General features: G+C 30.7%; 1 non-coding gene across 1 annotated transcript; it reads right to left on the bottom strand.

The window, feature by feature from the left end:
- Window positions 1-9,843: 9,843 nt before the first annotated feature.
- LOC120252336 lies at window positions 9,844-9,949 on the bottom strand. The gene has a single exon (XR_005533875.1). It is a non-coding gene; the product is annotated as a small nucleolar RNA R71 (small nucleolar RNA).
- Window positions 9,950-10,402: the final 453 nt, after the last annotated feature.

Below are 10,402 nucleotides of genomic sequence, written 5' to 3'. Positions count from 1 at the left end.
TAGACATTCCAAAAGAAAATACAGGATTAGTGTTTTGATTGAAAAATAGGATACATTACTATAAGAAAACACAAGATTATGGTTTTAATTTAAAAATAGTAGACAGTAAAAATTGAAAACTTAGGATTCTGTTTTTTACTGAAAGATAGGAGACATACCAAAGAGAAAACATTGGATTGTGATTTTTATTCAAAAATAGGACACATTACGAAAAAAAAACATAAGACTAGGGTTTTGATTAAAAATATGTTACATTCCAATCAAAAGCCATAATCTTAGATTTTCAATCAAAACATTACTATAAGAAAACATAGTGTTTTTGTTTTGATTAAAAATAGAAAAATAGGGGACATTTCCGAAAGAAAACATAGGATTAGGGTTTTGGTTTAAAAATATGAGACATTACGAAAACAAAATATACGATTATTGTTTTGATTTAAAAATAGGAGCCATTGCGAAAAAAACATATGATTTGGGTTTTGATTAAAAAAAAACAAACATTCCCAAAAGAAAAACATTTTATTAGGGTTTTGATTCAAAAATAGTAGACATTCCGAAGAAAAAAATATAAGATTAGTGTTTTCATTGAAAAATAGGAGACATTACTATAAAAAAAATCATAGGGATTATGATTTTTAATTCAAAAAAATAGTAGACAAGAAAAAAATAGAAAAACATAGGATTTGGGTTTAAAAGCTGAAACATAAAGAGATTTTTCTGAAAAAGAAAACATACAATTATTATTTTTTTATTCAAAAATAGGAGGCATTACAAAAAGAAAACATAAGTCTAGGGTTTTGATTAAAAATATGATACATTTCAATCAAAAACCCTAATCTTGTCTTCAATCAAAACATTACTATTAGAAAACATAGGATTAGGGTTTTGATTAAAAATTGAAAAATAGGGGACATCCAAAAGAAAACAAAGGATTAGGGGTTTGATTAAAAAATAGCAGGCATTCCCAAAAGAAAACATAGGATCAGGGTTTTGATTGAAAAATACGATGCATTCTGAAAAGAAAACATGAGATTAGGATTTTGAATCAAGACCCTAATAATACATTTTCTTTTGGAAATGCCCTCTATTTTTCGGTTTTTAATCAAAACCTTAATGTTATGTTTTATTTTTCATCAAAATCATGGCTTTATGTTTTCTTTTCATAATGCCTCCTATTTTTTTAACAAAAATCATAATTATATGCTTTCTTTTCGATATGTCTCCTATCTTTCAATCAAAACCCGAATCTTATGTTTCTTTTTCTTAATATCTACTATTTTTTTTAAAACCTCATCCTATATTTACTTATAGTTATCTCTCCTAATTTTCATTCCAAATCGTAATCCTATATTTTCTTATAGTAATGTCTTCTAATTTTCAATCAAAACCTTATTCCTATGTTTTCTTTTCAATTGCCTACTATCTTTCAATCAACACCGTAATCCTATGTTTTCTTTTTGGAATATGTCCTATCTTCCAATCAAAACTCGAATACTATGTTTTCTTTTCTTAATATCTCCTATTTCTCAATTTTATATCAAAACCCTAACATATGTGTAATTTTCGGAATGTCTACTATTTTTAAATAAAAATTTAATCCTTTCTGTTTTTTCGGAAGGTCTGTTATTTTTTAATCGAAACACTAATCCTATGTTTTCTTCCTGGAATGTGTCCTATTTTCCAGTTTCGAATCAAAACCATAATCCTTTATTTTCTTTTCCGAATATCTCATTTTCTTGATTGAAAACTCAAATCCTACTTTTTTTGTTTTGTGAATGTCTTCTAATTTGTAATGAAAAATCTAGTCCTATTTTTCTTTTCACAGTGTCTCATGTTTTTCAATGAAAATCCGAATCCTATGTTTTCATTTCAAAATTCCTCTTATTTTTAAATCAAAACCCTAATCCTATATTATCATTTTGCAATGTCTACTCTATTTTCAATGAAAATACAAATCCTACGTTTTCATAGAATAATGCCTTCTTTTTTTCAATCAAAATCTTGATCGTATATTTTATTTTAGGAATGTCTACTATATTTGAATCAAAACCCTAATCCTATGTTATCTTTTCAGAATGTCCACTATCTTAGAATCAAAACCCTAATCGTATGGTTTCTTATTGTAATGTTTCCTATTTTTCAATCAAAATCCTAATCCTTTGTTTTTCTTTTTAGGGATGTCTCCTATTTTTGCAATAAAAAAACCTAATCCTTTATTTTTCTTTTTCGAACGTATGATATTTTTTTGAATCAAAACACTAATCATATATTTTTCTTTATGGAATGTATCCTATTTTTTTCAATTTTTGAATCAAAACCCTAATCCTTTTCTTTCTTTTCAGAATGTCTCATTTTCTTGAATCAAAACACAAATCCTATTTTTTGTTTTGGGAATGTCTTCTAATTTTTAATGAAAACCCTAATAATATGTGTTGTTTTCGGAATGTCTCATATTTTTTTCGATCAAAACCACAATCCTATATTTTTCTTTTCGAATGCTTCTTATTTTTTCAATCAAGACCCTAATCCAATATTTTCTTTTTTTGTAATATCTACTTTGTTTTTGAATGAAAATCCGAACACTATGTTTTCTTATAATAATCTGTCCTATTTTTTTCAATCAAAACCCTAATCCTATGTTTTTATTTTTTTCGAATGCTTACTTTATTTGAATCAAAACCCTAATCATATGTTATCTTTTTTTGGAATGTCTAAAAATCTTAGAATCAAAAACACTAATCATATGTTTTCTTATAGAAATGTCTCCTATTTTTCAATCGAAACAATAAAACTATGTTTCCTTTCCTGAATGCCTACTATATTTGAATCAAATCCCTAATCCTATGTTTTTTTTGAAGAATGTTGTCTATCTTTCAATCAAAAGCCGAATTGTATGTTTTCTTTTCTTAATTTCTCCTATTTATCATGTTTTGATTAAAAACCCTAACCTATATATTTTTTTTACAATGTCTCATATTTTTTTCAATCTTTTAACTTAATCCTTTTCTTTTTCTTTTTGGAATGTAAGATATTTTTTAATCAAAACATTAACCCCATGTTTTCTTATAGTAATGTCTCCTATTTTTCATTCAAAACCTTTTCCTATCTTTTGTTATAGTAATGACTCCTATTTTTCCAATCACAACCAGAATCCTATAGTTTCTTTTTAGAATCTGTTTTATCTTTCAATCAAACTGCAATCATTTGTTTTTTTTTTCAGAATGTCTACTACATTGAATTAAAACATTAATCCTACGTTAATTTATACTTATGTCCCTTATTTTCAATCAAAACCATAATCCCTATGTTTTTTTGTTTTTGAAATGTCTTATATTTTTTTCAATCAAAACCCAAAGTCCTATATTTTTCTTTTTAGGAATGTCTACTATTTTTGAATCGAAACCCTTTATCTTAAGTTTTTTCGCAATGTCTACTATTGTTTTTAATCAAAAACCAAAGCGGTATGTTTTTCTTTTCGAGAATGTCTCCTATTTTTTTGGATTAAAAACAAGAATAATATGTTTTTCTTTTTTGAAATGTCTCATATTTTTTTCAATCAAAAATCCTATTAATATCTCTTCTTTTTGGAATAGCTCCTATTTTTGAATCAAAACCCTAATTTATTTTTACTTTCGAGAATGTCTGCTATTTTTTTAATCAAAAAAATTTAATCCTATGTTTTTTTAAATGTCTCCTATTTTTTTGGTTTATCATCAAAAATCATAATCCTATGTTTTCTTAAAGTAATGTCTCTTATTTTTTTCAATCAAAAATCATAATCATATGTTTTCTTTTTCAAATTGTCTTATCTTTTTTTCAAGAAAAACCCTAATATTATGTTTTTATTTTTTTAGAATGTCTACTATTTCTTAATCAAAAACCATAATTCTATGTTTTCTTATAATAACGTTTCTTATTTTTTTCAATTAAAAACCCTAATCCTATTTTTTCCTTTTTCAAAATGTCCGATATTTTTTTCAATCAAAACGTTATCCTATGTTTTCTTTTTAGGAATGTATACTATTTTTTTGAATCAAAAACCCTAATCCCTATGTTTTTTTACGAGTAATGTGTCCTATTTTTTTCATTCAAACACTAATCCCTATGTGTTCTTATAGTAATGTCTCCTATTTTTCAATCAAAACTCTAATCCTATATTTTCTTTTTTAAATGTCTACTATACTTGAATCAAAACCCTAATACTGTGTTTCATTTTTAAAATATTTCCTGTTTTTCATTCAAAACCCTAATCCTATATTTTTTTTGGAATGCCTCATTTGTTTTATTTTTGGAATGGCTATTATATTTCAATCAAAACAATCATCTTAGGTATTCTTCTCAGAATGTCTACTTTTTTTATCAATCCAAACCCTAATCCTATGTTTTCTTTCTGGAATGTCTCCTATTTTGCAAACAAAACCCGAATCCTATGTTTTGTTTTCTGAATGTCTATTATTTATTAATTATATCTCCTATTCTTCAATCAAAACACTAATTCTCTGTTTTCTTTTCGGAATGTCTCTTATCTTTTAATGAAAATCAGAATCGGATGTTTTTCTTTTCTTAATGTCTCCCATTTATCGGTTTTTGAATCAAAAACTCTTATCCAATGTTTTCTTTTTGGAAATGTCCCCTATTTTTTTATGTTTTTTAATCAAAAACCCTAATACTATGTTTTCTTATAGTAATATGTCTGAATTTACAATCAAAACCATAGTCTTATGTTTTTTTTTTTTAAATGTCTAAGATTCTTAAATCAAAAACCTAATAGCATGTTTTCTTTTCGGAATGTCTACTATTTTTCACTTTCCAATAAAAAACCTAATTCTTTCTTCTATTTTTGGAATGTCTATGTTTTTTAATCAAAACCCTAATCCTTTGTTTTTTTTAATGTAACCTATTTTTCAATCAAAACCCTAATCGTATGTTTTATTTTTAGAATGTCTACTATTTTTGAATGAAAACCCTAATAGTATGTTTTTTTTTGGAATGTCTAGTATACTTCAATAAAAACCATAATCGTATGTTTTCTTTTCGGAATATATACTATTTTTTAATCAAAACTCTAATCCTATGTTTTCTTTTATGTATGTCTCCTATTCTTGAATCAAAACCCTAATCCTATTTTTTCTTATATTAATGTCTTCTATTTTTATAATCAAAAACCGAAATCCTATGTTTTTTTGGAATGTCGTCTATCCTTCAATCAAAATACTGTTCAGGTTTTCTATTCTAAAAAAAAACTTAGGATTATAGTTTTGATTAAAATATGGGAGACATTTCGAAAAAGAAAAACATGGGATTAGGTTTTTTGAAAAATAGCAGGACATTCTGAAAAATATAAGATTAGAGTTTTTGATTGAAAAAAATAGCGTATATTAGTATAAGAAAACATAGGATTAGTGTTTCGATTAAAAAAATAGGGCGACATTTCCAACGAGAAAAACATAGAATTAGGGTTTTGATTCAAAAATAGTAGACATTCTGGAAAGAGAACATAGGATTAGGGTTTTGATTGACAAATAGGAGGCACTCTGAAAAAAAAACATAGGATTAGCGCTTTGATTGAAAAAATATGAGACATTCAGAAAAGAAAACATTATATAAGTGTTTTGATTAACAATTAGCAGACATTCCTAAAACAAAGGATAGGATTAGAGTTTTGATTAAAAAAAATGAGACAATCCGAAATGAAATCAAAGGGTTAGGGTTTTGATTCATAATTCAAAAATAGGGCACATTTCAAAAAGAAAATATAGGGTTCGGGTTTTGATTCAAAGCTAATAAATAGGTGACATTAAGAAATTAAACATACTGTTATTGTTTTGAATGAAAATATGAGAGCTTACGAAAAAAAAACATAGGATTAGGGTTGCGATTGAACAATATTAAACATTATTATAAGAAACATTGGATTATGGTTGTGACTAAAAAATATTAAACATTACTATAAGAAAACATAGAATTAGAGTTTTGATTAAGAACAAAAAAATAAGAGACATTTCAAAAAAAAAATTGGATTAGGGTTTTGATTCCAAAAATAGCAGACATTCCTAAAAGTAAACATAAGATTAGGGTTTGATTGAAAAATAGGAGCCACTATTATTTTTTAATCAAAACACTAATCCTATGTTTTCTTTTGGGAATATCTACTATTTTTGAATCAAAATCCTAATCCAATGTTCTCTATTGGAAATACCCCTATTTTTCTATTTTAAATCAAAACATTAATCCTATGTTTCCATATAGAAATGTCTAATACCTTAAAATGAAACCATTAATCCAATATTTTGTTTTCAAAATGTCTGCTTATTTTTATTCAAACACCAATCTTATGTTTTCTTTTCAGAATGGCTACTATTTTTTAATCAAAATGCTAATCCTATGTTTTCTTTTCGGAATGTCTCCTATTTTGCAAAGAAACCAGAATCGTATGTTTTTGTTTCTTAATGTCTCATATGTATCAGTTTTTTATCAAAACCCTAATCCTATGTTTTCTTTACGGAATGCATATTATATTTGAATAAAAAATTCTAAATTTTAATAAGAAATTATAAAATTCTAATCCTATGTCCCTTATTTTTGTGTTTTGATTAAAATGCATAAAATATTGGACATTTCGAAAAGAAAAAATAGGATTAGGGTCTTAATTCAAAAATAGTAATGGCCGATATTAAGATTAGGTTTTAATTGAAAAAGAGTAGACATTATGAAAAGAATACAAAACAGTACTGATAAATAGGAGACATTAGAAAAACATTAGGATTATTTCAAAATGAGAAATAAGACGCATTATTATAAGAAAACATAAGATTATGATTTTGATTAAAAACTAACATAGATCCACAAAACAATAGAAAAACATAGGATTAGGGTTTTCATTCAAAAATAAGAGTCATTGTAAAAAGCAAAGATAGGATTAGGGTTTTGATTAAAAAATATGAGACATTATGAAAAGAAAATATAGAATTATTGTTCTGATTCAAGAATTGAAGACACTCCCAAAAGAAAAAATAAGATTAGGGTTTTGATAAAAAATTAGTAGGTGTTCCAAAAAGAACATAGGATTAGGGTTTTGATTAAAAAATATGAGACCTTCCAAAAAGAAAATAAAATATTAGGGTTTTTATTCAAAACTGGAAAAATATAGTAGGTTTAAGGTTTCGATTCAAATATAGTAGGCATTCCGAAAAAAACATAGGATTCCTTTTCTTAATGTCTCTAATTTATTAGTAATGTTATGATAAATAGGAGACATTGCGAAAAGAAAAGAATGTATTAGGTATTTCCAATGAAAACCCTAATCATAATTGATAAGTGCTTGTGTGACAAGAATACGAAGTGTTTTTTCCTTGTGTTGAGCATTACTTTTCTCTGGGTTTTAACGCTAAAATGGGTGTATTTATGTTACTTTCATGCAGGTAGGGTTGTGAGGCTGATTATGAGAGAAAGAGGCCAATGTGGGTCGTAATGCACTAATTTGGAGGAAATCTTGCTAAGGTTCAAAGACGAAGACATATGTCAGGTTCCAGATGCAGGAATGTGTGTCAACCCCCTCGTACTCGAGTTAGCGCAACTATTTGGAGGGGCACAAGGGCAGTCACATTCAAGCATTCCGACTTGTGCATATAGAACAAGATCTCCACCAACATGTCCATTATTAAATAAGCAAGGTGATCCATGTCGTAAATGTGTGCCCGTTTGCGTTATCTCGATGAAAGTATAGATTCGGGAGTATTTCAAGCTGGTACTGTAGCAGGGTATTGTAGAAAATACTGTAGCAAAAATACCGCAGCATCACTGTTTACAGCCAGCCGAGAAACCAGCAAAACAGAGAATCCACACAGGCGTGTGAAAATTCCACACCCCCGTGTGAAAAATCTACAGGGGCGCCCACATGGGCGTGTGGATCGATTCCAACCCTTTAAATGCCGATTTCAGCATTCTTTTCTCCATCTTTTCCCGAACATGAGAGAGGGCAGCGGCTAGGGCTTTGAGAGCTATTGGCTAGGGCTTTGGAGAGGTTCTGCTGCTCTGACATCGCGCGCCGTTTGGAAGAAGGTTAGTGGGAGAGCTTTTGTCGGCACCAATCCGGCAAGGTGTATCCTTGGCCGAACAAAGGGATCCTTGCGATGAGTAGAGGACTCTCCACAAGACGATTGCCACGACAAATGAGGGGGTTTTCTATAGATGCTTTGTTTTTACATTCGATTTCATTGATTGTATCTAGCTCCATGGAGAGCTATACCCCTAGTGGGTACTTGGGTATTTGTGAACCATAGGATGTATTCGTTTCATTGAATCTCTTTATTATGTTTTCAATTAATTGATGTTTTTTGTGAGTTCCAATCTTGGAGACTTGATTGTATGAATACTCCTCTAGAGTGACACTAGGGTTGAGAGTTCTTGTTGGTAACTCTTGTAAGTGAGTGACACACCATGAGAGTTAGATAAAACTAGATTGGAGATGGTTAAGAGGGTGAGTGGAGAGGTAGCAGACCGTCCCCTTTCCCCTCCGGTGTGATCTATCCTACCTCCACATTCCAAGAGTTCTTTGTGGCCATAGTAGAGTGAATGGGCTAAGGGATGACCTTCCACTGGGTTTAGTTGTGAGTACAATGGAGTGAAGCGCTGAAGTGATTTTAGCACCTAGGGCTTAATTGTGTCTAGGGATCTCCCACTTGGACCAAAGGGTTAGGTCTATATATAGGAATAGGGTTTATCACTTAGAATCCCTAGAGCTCATTGCAATTTTATGCGAGTGTGAGGTTGAGAGGTTATTCAATCTCTCCTCCGGGACATGTATAGAGTTAGGCATGGTTGACCTTAGATTTCGTATCATCTAATTAAAGATTTCTACGACTCATTGTTGCATCAATTAGGAAGTATAATAGAGGGTTTTTGCACTAGAAACGATTGTCCTAGGCGGATCAATATCCGGGTACCCCATCTTTATCGATTGCCCTACCTTCTTCTTTACTTGTGCTGTCTATCTTGTTGCTTTTATTTTCGTTATTTCATATTTTGTCACACTTATCACTATTCATCTTCCACATTAGTTAAAAAACAACTTAAGTGTCTATATTCCCTACTCTCTATGGATACATTACCAACTCATCTGGGATTATTACATTAACACCCGTATACTTGCGGTTTACACGCATATATGGACGTGTCAAGATTTTGGCGTTGTTCCCCATGAATAGCCGTTTAGAGATACTTTGTACTTTATTTTCTTAGCTATTTATTCATTCTATTTTATATCTTCTTTTCGAGCATCGTTCTGATTTTGTTTTCTTTCTTTTGGTGCAGCTCCAGGTTATGACCCGAGGGAACCCTTCGATATTGATTGAAGGAGAACCCGAGCTCGAACGTACACTTAGAAGAAAAGGGAAAGAACATGTGTAAGGATAGTTTAATCTAGCTGAATTGGAAGTAGAAGAATCTGAAAACATGACAGAATAGAATGAGCAGCAGCGGCCATTATCCGATTACGCTAGAACTTCAGTATTGGAGACACAATCGAGCATTGTGCGTCCCTGGCATACAGCTCAGAACTTCGAGATGAAGCCGGCATTCATCCACATGTTGCAGCAATCCTCATAGTTTAATGGTTTGGCCTATGAGGATCCGAAAAGTAATATAGAAAACTTTCTCGAGGTGTGTGACATGATTAAGATAAACGGGGTAACGGATGATACCATCAAGTTGAGAGCCTTCCCATTTTCCTTGAAAGGGAGAGCGAAGCAGTGGCTACACTCATTACCTAGAGCATCAATTACAACATGGGAGGAGATGATAGAAGCTTTTCTTGCCCGTTATTTCGCTCCCAGAAAATCTGCAAAGCTAGGAATGAGATCTCATCCTTTGTACAATTGGAATTGGAGTCTATATTCGAGACGTGGGAAAGGTTCAAGCAGCTCTTGAGAAAGTGCCCGCAACATGGATTCCATGAGTGGATGATTGTTCAAACCTTTTACAACGGTTTAAATCCAAGTACAAGGCAACTCTTGGATCCAGCAGCAGGAGGTACCTTATGTAGCAAGACACCCGGTGAGGCCCGTCAACTAATTGAAGAAATAGGGTTAAACACCTACCAATGGAATGCTAGGGAGGAGTAAAAGGTGGCTGGCCTCCATGAGATAGATGCAGTAACCTCATTGGCGACTCAAGTGGAATCATTGAGTAAGAAGTTAGATCTCCTAACTTTGAATAGAGTGGCGGCTGTGACTAATTGCACTGGTGTGGTGGAGGACATGCTCCATCCGATTTGCCGATCTCTATTAGTGATGCATCTTCGGTAGAGAATGTCGATTTTGTAGGTAATGCTAAGAAGAATCAAGGAAACCCATACAGCAACACCTACAATCCTAGTTGGAAGAGTCATCCCAATTTCACGTGG

The sequence above is a fragment of the Dioscorea cayenensis genome, chromosome 20, assembly GCF_009730915.1.
Source record: "Dioscorea cayenensis subsp. rotundata cultivar TDr96_F1 chromosome 20, TDr96_F1_v2_PseudoChromosome.rev07_lg8_w22 25.fasta, whole genome shotgun sequence".
Classification (NCBI taxonomy): domain Eukaryota; kingdom Viridiplantae; phylum Streptophyta; class Magnoliopsida; order Dioscoreales; family Dioscoreaceae; genus Dioscorea; species Dioscorea cayenensis.
Note: the sequence above shows the minus strand (reverse complement) of the source record. Positions and strands in the feature narration are given on the sequence as shown.